Genomic DNA, 15,651 nt, shown 5'->3' with positions numbered 1-15,651 from the left:
TGCTTTACGCCTACATAGCGTGCACTGGACCTGCATAACCCATAGATCTGTGACTGTTTCTGTTTCCTGGCTGATTTTCTACCCAGAAGGCTCTGCTTGGGTCTCTCTGCCATCTTCTGCTGCTTCCAGGATCCATTTTGAAGCCATGGTTGCCTGCATGCTATCCCAAGCAGTACATATGAATCTACTGGGGTCTAAGGAGTGTACCATGTCCAACTGTACCATCAAGCACTTAAGTCCCAGGCATCTCTCCGTGCCTGCCGCCAGCCAACACAAAGAGTTGTGCAGAATGTGGCCCTAATACCAACAGTTTTCTCCTTTTTTCAAGTGACATCATTGCACGGCTGATACTGCATGAGGTGAAAGATATGGACCAACACTAGTGGCTGCTGCACAGATTTGCAGGAGTCCCAGAAACAGAAATGCAGGCAAATATTACCAAATAGACGCTTCGGTTGGCTTGAAAGCACCTCTTGATAGGATACAATGGATCCTTGCGGCCTCCTGGATTCTCCTTGCTAGCAGAAGAGTCTCCAATGAATTCATTCCTCCCAAATTTCCTCAAACTGACGACCTCACTTGGGTACCACTCACTCTTCTGGTGGTGAGTAGCCAGAAAACCTTACCAATAGGGTAACTCACAAGGTACTCACAAGGTAAGTACATGTAATAGGGGTGAGGGAAACTTTCTCAGGAACAGAGACTAACACAACGTGGCATCCTGTCTAATGCTAAAAGTTCAGAGACAGTGGAGGTGACAATCTAAGAAAGTGCAGCCATGAAGCAAGTGACCAAATGGATAGCAGAGACAGAGGATGTGAGAGGTCAAGCTACCCCAGGAACAGAGGAAGTGGCAAGGTAAGAGAGTGCAGCAGTGAAGAAAGAGACTAAATAGTTAGTAAGGGCGAGGATGTGAGTGCCCCAATGACAGCGCAAGAGGGTGTAGGGATAGAACAACTGACACCTCTTAAGGAACACAGGATGAGAGGGTGTGGCATCTTAAAAGTGACTGCCTTAGAGAGTGCAGCGACAGAGCACACAACAGGCATATGACAGTGCAGGAGCACATGACTTCACAGGCTGGAAGAATGCGGGTGAAGATAATGTGATAGCCTATGGGTGCAGGAGGAGCAAATTCAACATGCAAAGAGGGCGCAGATACAAAGATGTGACAGTAAGAGAGATTAGATTCAGAAAAAGCACCAAACTGAAAAAGCACAAGTGAGAGAAAATGTATGGGGCAGTTTAAAAAATCGCAGAATATCTAACGGTTTGAGATAGCGCAGAAGAGACGAAACGCGGAAGGAGTGCAAGATATATTTAATTTGGAAGCTTAAGAGAGAAATGGTCTGACAGTTTAAGAGTGCCGATTGTGTCAGCCAATAAAGTTGAGTGTGTGAGAGTCTGAGAGCGCGCGGATAATAGGAAATAAAGAGTGCAGAGCGTTTCAAAACCTGAGAATTCAGAGCGTGAAAAATGCTGTGCCTCAAAGTCTTAGGGCCAGATGTAGGTGGCCAAATAGCGAGCGCTAACACTGAAATTCAGCGTTTGCGATCGCTATTTGGCTGCGAGCAATGTAGGTGAGTCTAAACCTACTAGCAAAAGGAAACACAAAATTGCGATTCCTTATTTTGCTCTTGCATTTAAGGAATCACAAATTACGATTCCTTAAATGCAATGTAAGTAGCACAAAAGAAAGTGCACTTTAGCCTTAAGGAATCGTTAATTACCACCAACTTCAAGTTGGTGGTAATTAGCGATTGCCTTTAAAAAAGCACTTTTTTGCTTTTTTTAAAGTGGCACTCATTCATGCCCTTAGGGCATGTATGTGCGGCACATGTGCACACATGCACATTTCAGGGGTGCAAGAGGGTGTCCTTTTGACACCCTGGCACCCTTGAAATAGCACCCGCTATTTGCGATTCTCTAATAGCGAATCGTAAATAGTGAATATCTTCTCATTCATTCCTATGGGCCTTATTAGCGAATCTCAATTTGCGATTCGCTAATAAGGAATATTAAGGATTCGCAAATATTTTACTGATTCCTACCTATATTCAATTTTGCGATTCCTTAATAGCGAATCGGTAAAATTCGCTATTAAGGATTCGCAAATTTGATTTTACCTACATCTGGCCCTTAGAGTCTGCAGAGCGTGTGAATACCCATGGGAAAGTACCATGTGTGAAGCCTGGGGCAGAGGCTGTGAAAACCTAAAAGAGTACAAAGATTATGAAAGTCTTAAAGAGAGCAAAGTATGTGAAAGACTAAGAGAGTGCAGAGCATGTAACAGTCTAAGAGAGTGAATGGCTTTAGACCATCTTAAAGAGTGAAGTGGATGCGCCAATCTAAGGGGATGTGACAGTCTAAGAGAGAGCAGAGGACGAGCTACATTAAGAGAGTATCAGGGCAAAGGAAGGGACAGCTTGAGCTCCTGAGACTGTCTGAGACTGTTTAAGATGCAGGTGAGAGAGCACCCAGTGGCGGCGGTAAGAGGATGAGAGACTGCTTAGTGGCAGTCCGCCTGGAACTGCCTGTCTGAGGGGAATGACTATGAGAAGAGACAGTTAAGATAGTGAGTGTGACGGCTTACACCTTTAAGTGCATGTCTACGATTACTTGTACAGAATGTATAATCCAATTTAAAATGCCAATAAAAAGATGTTAAAAAAAAGTGCATGTCTATTATTAAGTCAGGTATGAAAAGTGATTGCCTGGCTTCTGTGACAGGAAGTAGACGCGCCGGCTGTGCTCCTGTCTCTCTTCCAGGAACAGATAAAGCAAGCAGAGAACAACTGCGGTGACAGACAAAGGCTAAGGCAAGTCTGCCCCTTGTCACTCTCTCTGAGTGATCGATATAGGCAGCAAACAATCTCTCTGCCTCCCTCCATTTTTATTGCTCCGTGTAAGAGACAGTAGTCTGACTGCGGCTTTGAGAATGCCGGCCCCCGGGGAAGTGAAGGTCGCAGACCAGTCTTCCCCCGGTGTGCTTCGTGCAGGGCCAGTAGACAGGGTGGGGATAGGTGGAGGGGTGGGTGGGTGTTGAAGGTGCTTTATAGTGGAGAAGTGTGGCTCACTGGTTAGAGGAGGCAGACCTGGAAGCAGAGGTCAGCCCGGGACCAGGGTTCAATTCCCGGCTCGGCGGGGTCTTGAGTCCTAAATTGTCCATGGACTCGACAATTCTCACTCCGGTGCCTACTCGATTCAGGGGTTCACACTCTGCAACTCTGGGCAATAGTTTGCTTAATCTCCACAACGGCCCCTCTCGGCGGGATGCCTGGCTTTCACCTTGCGGATACCCTGCCGGGGTTATCTCACAGGGGAATACCAGGACAGGTTCCCTAAGCAAGCGCTTAGAAACCGCTTGGTGATATGCGCTATATAAATTCCTGTACATTTACAATTACATTTATAGGCATCGGGTGAGGCTTATCCGGCCTCTTCTGATGCCAAGCACCACCAGGGTAGGGAGGGTATTGTGTAAGGTCCTCCCACTCACCCTACAGATTGTAGGTAGTTATTGGCGAGGTTTGTTTCCCAGCATTGCCAGTTTAGGGTAGGTTGCAGGGGTAGGCAGTGTTTTGGGGGGTGCAGAGTCACATGCAGGCAGATCCATCCCTCGGGGGAAGGAAGGGAGCACAGGTGACTGAGGGATGTGCGTGGGATGTGACAACCAAGGGAAGGGTCTTAAAAAGAAGATGTTCTCTTTATCACTCCCTTCCTGCTCTTTTTTCTACCTTTTTCTCTCACTGTCTCTCACCCTGTTCCTCTCCAGCTTTCCCGCTTTCTCTTTGTTTCTCTAACCCTCTCGTTCCCTTTCTTACTCTACTCCTTTTGCCTTCCACCTTTCTCTCTCTTCCACCTCTACCCCCTGGGTTGGTATGTATTACTGGCACCCATAATCTACAACCCACGTTCACACATTCTTTATAACAAAGATCTATCATATCATTGAATAATTGCCTCGGGGACTTATCACAGATAGCCAGTGCCTAACTTGTGCTGGGGTTGTCCATTGGACCCCACTGGCACTTATTGTTGAGATCTGGACTCTTTTGAGGCAGTCCCAAAAGTAGAAGCCCTCTTCCAGTAAACTAGAAAATCTGCCTAGATGCCTGCCCCGTCCCTGATGCTCGGTAAGGCCCAGGCATCCAAGGACATATGCTACACTTCTTCCTGATTGGAAGGACACAATCAACAGCTTGGCCTCCCCCTCTCCAAACTCCCCCAGCATCATCTGTGGATTACCACAAGGATCCTCGCTGAGCCGGACCCTCTTCAACACTTACATGATCCCAGTAGCAAACAGCATCCGCACCCATGACATTCATGTCCTATCCTACACTGACAACACCCAGCTGATACTCTCCCCCTATGACCAGACTCCTGATACCTGGACCAAGTTTGCCACTTGCATGACTCAAACTTCACATCAACAAGAAAGTTGTAGAAGTCTTTGGGAGAACCCATCACTGTGAGACTTCATTTGGTGGTCGGTGAACTTGGACCCACACCCACTCCAACCACCCACACCAGGAACTTTGGCATTGTCTTCGACGGACAACTCTACATGACCGTCCAAGTCATGATATGGCCTAACGGCAAGGGTGGTTGACCTCAAATCTGGGGAACCTGGTTCGTGTCTCGGCAACAACACTCACCATCCTGAGATTCTGGGCAAATCACTTAATCTCCCGGTCCCTAACAAAAAAAACAACAAAAAAATAATGAATGTGTCCTTGTGTACCCCAACTGGTGCTCATGTAAAGTGCTCTGATATCTGTTACCTTTGGGTCAAATTTGCGCTATATAAAACTCTGAAAATAAAAGTCAATACTGTGACAGCTCCTGCTTCCAAACCCTGAAGATGCTGAGAAAAATTATTAAACAGCTCCCAGCCAGTACACCAAAACCATCACACATGCCATTGTCATAAGAGAGCTGGACTATGGGAGCACCCTATATGCCAGGATCAGTAAGTAACTCAGCAAAAAACGTCAAACCATTCAAAACATTTCAGTCAGAATAACACTCAACCCACCATGCCCCAATGTAAATTGTAAAATTGATAAATTGATACTTGTATAGCTCACTACTCACCCGCAAGGGTCTCAAGGCGCTTGTACGAATAACGCTGTGGAACCCATCTTGGCTTTCCCTGTGAGGTGTCCACTCCTGGGCACCCCCAAGGTGGAGGCCAGGCATCCATAGCGTTGTGGGGGCCGTTGTGGAGATTAAGCAAGCTATTGCCCAGTGTTTCAGAGTGGGACTCCATGATTGGAATAGGCACCGAGGCGAGAATTATCAGGTCCGTGGAATTTTGAGCCCAAAACCCGCCGAGGCGGGGAATTGACCCCTGGTCCCGGGCTAGACCTCTGCATCAGGGTCTGCCGCTCTAACCATTGAGCCACACTTCTCCTCTGTCCAATACATCATACCATGCCTGAAGTGCTCCCTTGTAATGTAATCTAATATAAAAGGATACTTGTAAAGCACATGGCTACTCCACAGAGAGAAAACCTTCAGCTCCCTGGTTAAATGGTCAGTCTGCAGATAGGATAGAAAGTGGAAGCAAAGCATTACACTTGACAGCCTCATGATACCGAAGTCCCTCCACGCAACATGATAACAGCTCATCACATTAGCTGTAGGGCCAAGAGAGGCCCCAACCCTTCAGGGGACCCGACCCCTAAGGCCCCATTAAGCCCAAGTCCAAAGGATATATGTAAGACACTTGAGACTCTGCAGTCTCTCATTATATTCTGCAGGGTAGCGCCATCATGTAGCCTTATGTCACTGTATTAGGCAAACAAAGTACAATACTAACCGCATCAATGATGCCAACAACAAACTTGGATGTCCAGTGCGTCCCTGAAGCTCAACCCAACTGTTAGAAATTGCGTCTCTTGTTGGCAGAGATGTGCACCCTGTCCAAGCTGGGACCACAATCTTAGTCAGGGTAAGCTAGATACACACTAAAAGATAACCTGTGCTCACCCTCTGGTAGTTTGGCACAGAGCAGTTAGGCTATGTGTAAGGCAGTGGTCTCCAACTTTTTCACCAATAAGAGTAACACATACAATTATATAGTGCAACTAAAACACATTAAAATAATTAGAAAACAAATTTGTAATCACTATATTACTAAAAATGATATTAAAAACAGATATTATTAAAGATATTGTTACCTCCAATAACAATATTTTGTCAACGATATTCATGCATCACAATATTTACATATCACAATATTTTATTTCCTAAATTTCTGTCTCCCAATATTTACAACTAAATATTTTGTCAAAACACCAAGAATAAGAGTGAGACAATTGGAATTTAGGATGACACATCACTAGTTTCCCCCCCAAAAAGTCTGCTGGCTCTCCAGGATGTCTCCATTAATGTTGCTTATTACAATGAGTCAAGTAAATTATGCAGCATTAATTAAATGTGCCCTATTCATCAACAGTAATTTTTGGGCAATACCCTAAAACAACTGGCAGAATGGAGGCTAGGCCAGCTGACTCTGGATTGTATACAACATTACAATTACTTGGGGGGTTTGGTTTAGTGAAACAGGCCGCCCAGGAGTCCATCTTCAAAAATTGCAGACGAAAGGGAAAAGCATCATTTATGCCCTTTGTAAGCTATACGCCACTCTACATAGCCCCACAACAATGGCTATCCAAAGAGTCCTGAGGGCGAAAATAATACTATCCCTTAAATAGGCACAACAGGCATTTCCAGGGAAACTAGCAAGAGACCTAGAAAAAATCCACTGCACAGCCTATAAAAAGTTATTCCACCTACCCGCATGCACCAGGAATAATCTAGTGCGGTTAGAATTCAACCTGAACCAACAAAAACTGGAAGAGATGGCCTCTCTGAGCAAATACTTCTATCTTACAACGGCAGCACCAGAGAACACAATGAAGGCTGCCATAAGAAGTATTTTTCTGGAACCCGGCAATCCCTGGTCAGCCAGTCTTGCCGCAAAGACCTTTTGAAACTTGCAATAGAGAACTGGGACCCCACAACAGTCAAGTACACTGCCATCAAAGGCACAATGAAAAAACAAGTTTGTCTTCGCTCTCGCACCTTGGACATGGAATCGCTGGTAACAAGAGGCTTCCACGAGTCCCAAAGCCTCCCACATACAGAGTATAACCCCAAACTTCATCTTACGCAGGCCGTGGGGAGACAAGCCTTACACAGGATCCTACCATTCAGATTACACCCTCGCCCCCTTAAAGAATTATACCCCTCCGGGTCGACAAGAACGGCGATCATTAAGCGCCGGCTCTGCAAATATAAAAGTGAGTCCTTGGCCCATATCCTACTTTGCTGCTCAGCCTTGCGCTTAGCTCGCAGGTTTTATCTTAGGCCCATCCTGCTACAACTGGGGACTCGATCTGTAAAGGAGGCAGTCCATCAACTGTATACACTGGACATAGTGAAGCATATGGCTATGTTTGGCAAATTTGTACAACAGACTCGCACAAAGCTGATGGACACTCCCAGCTAAGTAATCAGGCAAGCACTTGCGCCGAGGTTACATATCATCTTGAACTAACTGTTTAGCTTAACGGGAGCATGTACAACTGTTGGCTGAGTTCAAAAAGCTATCTTGGATTTAATGATCATTGAATTTTAGACCCTTAGGGCCAGATGTAGGTAAAATAGATTTACCGATTCTTAATTACCGAAAATTACCTAATTTTACCGATTCGGTAATTAAAAATCAGTAAATCTGAGGGGTGGATATGTAGGTATTCCAGATGTGCTGGAATAATGATTCGGAAAAATTCGGCATTTACCGATTCAGTAAATACCGAATCGGTAATGCCCATTCTGGCTCGGGTGCCATGTGGCAGGCATACATACCCTAAGGGCAGGTCTGCCTGTCACATGGCATAGGTGTGCATGCACACATGTGCATGCACACCGGAATCAGTATTTTACCATCAAATTGGATTTGATGGTAAAATACCGATTCGGTAAGGCCTCTGGGACTCAGAAGAGTCCCACCTACATCTGGGTGCCTCAGAATCGGTAAATTTACCGATTTTTTATTTTACCGATTCGGTCAAATTACCGATTCGGTAATTTTACCGAATCAGTAAAAAAAATGCCCCCTACATACCTGTCACCCATTTACCGATCGGTAACGGCCAAAATCGTCCGTTACCGGTCGGTAAATGGCCTGAAACGGCCACCTACATCTGGCCCTTAGATTTTAATCACAATGTCTATTTTTTTTAATGTTTATCTTTTAAAAATGTAGTGTTATTTTTTACTTTGTTTTATTGTAATGGTTTTGATTAACCACGCAAATACATTTATTCATTCATTCGTTCATTCACTATTCATCAATGGTAATATCAATTTATATTTCAATGCACATTTATTAATACACACACATTAAACGTATGTTGCAGGTTCAACACATGAAATTCCTTTAACTTTTCATCCTTTTTGGTATAAATATCTATATTTGATTATGGTGAGGATCAATGATCATGGATTCATACCACCCACTGCTACTCCATTGTCGGAAGTATGTATCGGAAATATTTGCCCTCTGCTCTTACGAAGAATCCCATCTAAAAGATTTCATTTGCCCTTAGGGGAACAGCAATGTTGTGTCTGCTGTATAATGGGTTGGTACTAGAATTCCTGCTTTTTTCTTTGGATCATCTACCTACTCCTGGTGGAGGCCCTTTACTGGTGGGAACCGGTCACAGAGTGGCGGCTCCAGAAACTGGATGCAATTAAGATGGAATAGCACTGGCTTATGGTACTCGTAGAGGAGGAAAAAGAGGCAGCCATTCCTGCCTCATGCCACCAGCTAGAGCGACACCTGCAATGCCATTGCCACCCCCACAGGCACCCAAGCCACCCCCTAATCATCACCACCACCCTCACCATTGACTCTGCCATCCTTGATAGGATTGAGCAGGGTCTAGACGAACTAAAGTGTGGCCATCAGGAACTGTTGCACAGGGTGGTGGCTAGTAACGCCTATTTTTCATGAGGGGTGGGACTGTTGTGGGAGGGGAGGATGGGAAGGACAGTTTGAATATGCTGTATTTGAGTGAGGGGGTGGGCCTGTCTGATGTGGGGGGCAAAGCGTTTAGGGAATGTTTGGTTTGGGCGTGGGGTTGGGCCTGCTGTGGGACAAGAGGGTAGGACTTTTTTACTTTTCAATTTTGTTGAATTAAATCAATGGGTTTTTGTTTATCAGGAGCATTTGCTTTGCATTAGTTAGAGTAACCTCATATACACTTAAAGACGATAGTACTAACAACACCGTGACGACAGAGACTGTGCTTATCCACGCCTGACCCCTTACAAACCAATTTTCCCAATCCATCTATCACCTTTGTCTTTCAAGTTTTAAAGTATATATCCCATTATGTGAAAGGCAAGCATTGATGCCAAAGGATTCCAAAAACAATATATTATCAGGTCTAGCTTTCCAGACTCTCCAACCCACAGCAACATGATGAATCCTTTATTTGGTAATACTCATCAGATCAAGTAAAGTTCCTGTTCCAAGCATCTGGTGTCCCTATGTCTCTGATGTAGAAGCAATAAGCAAAAAGGGCAGTCTAAATTAAAAAAATCTTTACATGCAGTCCAGCAAGAGATGAAAGAAAGGATAGGTATGGAAGACATCTTGTTCTTTTACTACTTTTCAAAGAAACAGGGCTTCTATTTCAGAAGATTGTCACCATTTGCTAATTTCAAAGGCAATGGTTGAACCTAAGGTTAAATCAGTCTTTCTCAACTCTCACCACTCAGCCTTACTGGGCCAAATAATTGCTGTATCCTCCTTTATTGACTACCTATACCATGCACACGGGCCCACTCTATTTCAGTTTATTATTTACAATATGCTGTCTGTGTAAGAAAACCACACACCATTTATAAATCTATAAGCAGATCTTCTATTGAAATTCCGATGTGTTAGTCTGGAAAGCAGAGTTCTCCCTCAAACTCAAGGAGTTCACCTGGAGGATAATCACTGACCACACTTGAGATGTCAGACCAATTGCCCTCGCCATCCTCTGTTGTTTCAGGAGTGCTATAATCCTTTGGAATTAAATGTAGGTTAATTTTAGTCATCACGAGTTTCTCCACGTTTTGAGGTGGAAGACTGGCTCTTCTGACTGTGATAACTGCAGCAGCTGCACTAAAATCCCACTCCTTAGAAACTCTGGCTACCGGATATGCAAGATACTTTATTGTAAGCCTACTGACCACTGGCTACTGTGCCCTCTTGATATGCTAATAAGATCAATATCTTTTGGTCCAGTTACAACTCTGTTAAGTCATCCAGATAGACTTGGACCATCTTCTGGATTTGCATTGGTGCTGCCACTTGCAGTGCTTTCACCTCTGCTCTTGACTTAAGTCCTGCTGAATGAAACCAACCCACTTCAGAAGTTGGCTGTGAACTTGTTGCTGTGTAGTTTTGAGTACCTGGGGATGATGCTCGCAGCTACTGTAGAGACTGTGAGCCAAAAGCATTGCCCCGTGTGGAGGCTGAAGACTACACTTCAGAACCTCTGCCCTGGCCTCGCATTTGCTGTCATACCTCTTCTAGATCAGTCGGTTTACAGGTGATCCAAGTCTTGTAAAAAAATACATCAATTTCAGTAAAAAGCTCAGTGCTCCAGCCCCAATGGCGAGCTCTGCTCTAGGTCTTTCTCCTCACCAACACTACCATCAAGTGTTGAGGACTGCTTGCATTCCACTACAAGTGGACAATAGAGGAAACAGACCTGCTGACAGAGGGGTACCTGTCTCTGATGATGCACCAGAGAGACATCATTGGTATGCAGCCCTTTCTCCCGTCTAAGCCTTCCAGCTACCTCTTGGGGGTTGGCCAGCCCATTTATTTATGTATTTATAGAGTGCAGCACTCATCTCCTTGGGGGTATCATGGCGCTAGATCCATTGCTATATTACATCTGGTCTCACAAACAGTTAACAAGAGAATATCCGGGTCTTCAATCTCTTCTGAAAACCTAAGAAGGTCCGAGCTAAGATGAAGAGCCATAGGCAACAAATTCCAATGAATGGCGGCTGGATGAGCAAAGGAGCGGCCACCCATTCTGACTTTTCTGATACGATTAGCACTAGCCAGAGCTAAGTTTGCCCAGTGAAGTGCTCGTGTAGGCATTTAGAAAACGCTCAGCCACATGGAGTAGCAGGCAGAGTATCTTATAGTGCCCAATGAACATTACACAGCAGCTTAAATTTCGCTCCCTTGCATAGTTCAAACTTCACTGCCCTCTTCACAGTAAAAATTTTGGTTGGTTCATCATATGGTTGTTTGAAGACGGTCGAACTGTTGGCTGGAAGAAGTCAACCGCACCGAGCTGACTGCCCTCTTAAGAAAGAAGCAATCTAGAATGACAACACTTTCCTTCAATTCCTGGACCAGTACATGCATGACTTGAATCTTTCCTTTTGTTTTTGTTGGCTGCTTTCCCATTTGTCCACTGATTGTAGTGGAGCCATGCCCATGATTCTGGTTCCTTGAGAATGGGAGGAACAATGAACTGCCTTACATCTACACTCACACTTTATTCCTGAAGACTATATTTACACCACCCATTTTACTCTTGAAGACTCAACTAACCCTTACCTTAGCAACAAGCAAACAAACTGCCCCAGTTCCTATCCTAGACTCCAACCAAGTTGAAATGTCAAGAACCGTATCACTCTCTGGTGTACTGTACATCATAAATGGTGTATGTGCTGCATTCAAAGTCTGGTCTGGATCTTGTTAGTCTGCATGACATTTCATCATAACTCCTTCCATTATGTAGAAGAAAGAAGAGAGACATTTCAAAGATGGCTCACTTATTTGCCATCTTGATACGGAGTTAAGGAATGGGCTTACCCATCATGGAGATTCGTCCAGTAGATAGGGTCCTGGAGGAATGATCTTGAGTTCATAATTTCATAATTAGTGGCATAAAGAACTGTGATTTTACATTATAGAATGGATCTTATTTTTGTCTTGGCAGCCAGGGGTGGTGTTAACACCAATATTGGAACTGAATGTTCTACGTGTATCCCAATACCTCTCTAGGGATTAATGAACAGGTAAAGATAATATGCAAAGTGTTAAATATATACACAGTATAGATGATGGATTTGTGTGGTAGGACATCTGTTCTGGTTTAGAAAGCTTATTTGGAGGTTGGGGAATAAAGATACTGAATTCATCTTGAATACTGCTGTTTAGTCTTCTTTTGATTTACTTTTTCACTCCAGTCTAGATTACTTCTGTGAAGAGTCTCACTGGAAACAAGGGAACTCCTGCAGCATATCTTTCAATCATCTATGAAGATAATTATGATGATGGTAATACATTTGATGATGATCTTAGCTTAGGAAGTAGAGACAATGGTGAAGGGGAGGAAATGTTCAGTTTAATGAATACTGAACCATCTTAAATAATGTGTTTGGTTTGCAATAAAATAGTGGAAGAGGGAGGGATTGTAGACTGAGAAATTAGACATACCTGCTTTAAGCATACTATAATAGCTGATGCCTTGTTGTTTTAGCAACATTTTGTATGCCCATGCTAATAATAGGTGCCCACGCTGCTTCGCCTTTGATAAATTTAGCCTCACTCTCATAAGTGAGAATTTCCTAACTCACTGTTTAAACGTTATCATTGCATATTTTTTTAAAGGTCTTCTGCCTTCTTCACTTGAGAAAGTCATGCATCTGTGGTTATAGATACGGTTTGTTTTCTGTCACATGTATTTCCTTTTGATGTTTTATTGTGAAAGGTGTACAAAAAACCCATGTAAAGGTTGGACATGCAGCATTAGATTTCCCACTGCTGTCAGGGGGAATATCCTACAGCCAGATTCATCATTCTCCCCTTTTGCGAGTCCTTAATAGCGATTATTAAGGAATCGCTATTAAGGACTTGCAAAACGGGATTCATGTAGAAATTTCATAAAGAATTGCGATTCCTACATCTTCCTTATTTGCGATTAGCAAATTGCTAATCGCAAATAAGGAATAACTCCCCATTCATTCCTATGGGCCTAAAGGCCCATAGGAATGAATAGGGAGTCATTCCTTATTTGCGATTAGCAATTTGCTAATCGCAAATAAGGATGCGATTTCAAGGGTGCCAGGGGTGTCCAAAGGGCAACCTGTAGCACCCCTGAAATGTAAATGTAGCCTGATGTTGCGCACACACATGTCCAAAGGACATGTGTGTGTGTAACATACCACTTAGAAAAATGCACTAAAATGCATTTTTCTGAGTTTTCGCTATTTACCACGAAGTCAGACTTTGTGGTAAATAGCGGCCAGAAATAGCGAATTCACAAATAAAAAATGGTTAATGAATTGCATTTAAGGAATCTCAAATAGACATTCCTTAAATGCAATTCCTCGCAAATATGCGATTTTGCTATTAGCGATTTTTGCATGTGGGATGATGAATCCCAAATGCAAAAATTGCACTCGCAAAGGGCCAGATTCTCAGAATCTGGCCCTTTGCGAGCTGATTTAACAATGATGAATCTAGCTGTTAGTCTTTGCATGGCGATATCACACTTTGCTAATTTTTGCTTAATAAATAAGTTCAAACTTTAAGGAGGCTTGATAGCAGAATTTTTCAAACCGCATTTACATCTATCTATGGGGATAGGGAGGCAGGCATGCGCGTGTGCGGGCAAAACAGGCACGCTCGGTTCGGGATGGGGTTGAAAAATAATATGGTAATGAATTACCATTTTATTTTTCATTCCTGGGGTTTTGAGGGATTTTAAGTGGGGCGACGCTCTTCCACTCCAATGGAGGAGCCACCTCTTAGGATTTACACGCATTAGGTTGGTTTTGTGTACTGTAGCTGGTGTAACCTCTGGCAGCCATGTGTCCATGCTCATGCTTACACTGCCTGCAGGATGTGTCCATCTCTGAGGCTAGAACACATTGTGCTCTGTCCCCTGAGTGGTGAAATGTGTACACCAGTTTGACCAGGCACATTTATTTGCATTTGTTGACCATGAGGGCCATTTGTTATTTTTTACGAGATCAGCTACGAATGAGCTTGTGCTCTTTGTGAGAATCGAGGGGCTGATTTATAAGTTGGCGGGAGGAGTAATTGCAGCCGTCATGCCTGAGTACTTTACTCCAGTCATGATGATGGTACCCTTCCCGCCATATTTAGAGATCTCTGCTGCCGTGTCACGGCGGTTCCTGGAAATGTATTGTAAGTTTGACAAATAGCTCCATCAACAAGACAGAGGAGTACATCAAACATACAATTTTTTATTTTATTTTTAAATCCAAAGAAGGATTATCTTTCTGAAAATAAAAAACGAAATGGCCCCTTGCCACCCGGATCACTATCCCATGGCTTGGGAGTCATTTAAAAGTTTCACTTCCCCTCACCACCATGTTTTTCATGACATTAACAGGCAGTGAAAACTGGTCATGTGTTTGCCAAATTTAAAAACAGTGTGCGCACAGCTGGCCAAACCTCCTATAGCCCTTGCTCTGTTGGGCCGCCAAAGGTTTGTAAAGGTGGTGGAATAAGAGTAGTCTCTGCCTTCTATATACTGAAAGTCCACTTGACTCTAAATAAGGCGGGTTGATCTTCAGATTGGCAAGAAAGATACTCTGTCACCGTTGCGATGAAGAGGCCTTGCCACCACCTCATAACCAGGCCCTTAGTCCTGTGATTGATTTTAGAAACCTGTGCACATTTAGAGCATCCACAGCTGGCTTGTAGTCATCTGCCTCAGTATCTAGCACAGTGGAGCACATTTGTAGTGCTTCCTCACATGTGTGATGTAGTAGTATCACTGATTGCATCATTGAGCACTAGAATCTTATTGGGTGCGGACATTAGTAGAGCCTGTTTATCCACAGCTGTCAGTTTGGCCCATTAGACAACCGTGACGTTTAAACTACTATACAAAATAAAACCCTTCCTCCCACCCAAGGACCTTCAACAAGCCACCCAGGCTCTAGTCCTCTCCAGAATAGACTATGGAATTGCGACCTTGACAGGGACAGCAAAATCCCACCTTGCCCCCTTGAAGACGACACTCAAGGCAGCAGCAAAAATGGTCTCCGGAATTAAGAAATTTGAGCACATCTCTCCAGCCCTCAAAGAACTCAGATGGCTCCCAGTGGAGTTGCGAGCCAGTTTCAGAACAGCCTGCATCATGCACAAAGCCCTGCATACAGGTAAACCATAATACCTGGCCACCAAACTCAATAGGGCAGGCCAGTCCAGAAACCTCAGGAGCTCCAGCCCTCTACTGCTCATCCCGCCCAAATCTTGCAAGCACAGAACTACAGCCAAATCTTTTGCTGGTAACGCTCCTAAAATTTGGAACTCCATTCCTCCCCACATTAGAACAATCTCCTCATTTTAAAAATTCAAGAGGCTCCTCAAAGACTTCTTCCTCGACCGTACTCAAGGGATCTGAGAGACCCTGGACTGCCCCCTATTCTGTCACTCCAGCTTTACCAAAATTCTGAGTCTGATAACAAGGTCGCAGACCAAGATATCTTCTGGATACAAACATTCTATCATCAGATTCTGTATGTTTGATTTTCAGTCTGCTCACTATTTTATTTGCTGTATATGTTGTGAAG

The sequence above is a fragment of the Lissotriton helveticus genome, chromosome 8 (assembly GCF_964261635.1).
Source record: "Lissotriton helveticus chromosome 8, aLisHel1.1, whole genome shotgun sequence".
Classification (NCBI taxonomy): domain Eukaryota; kingdom Metazoa; phylum Chordata; class Amphibia; order Caudata; family Salamandridae; genus Lissotriton; species Lissotriton helveticus.
Note: the sequence above shows the minus strand (reverse complement) of the source record.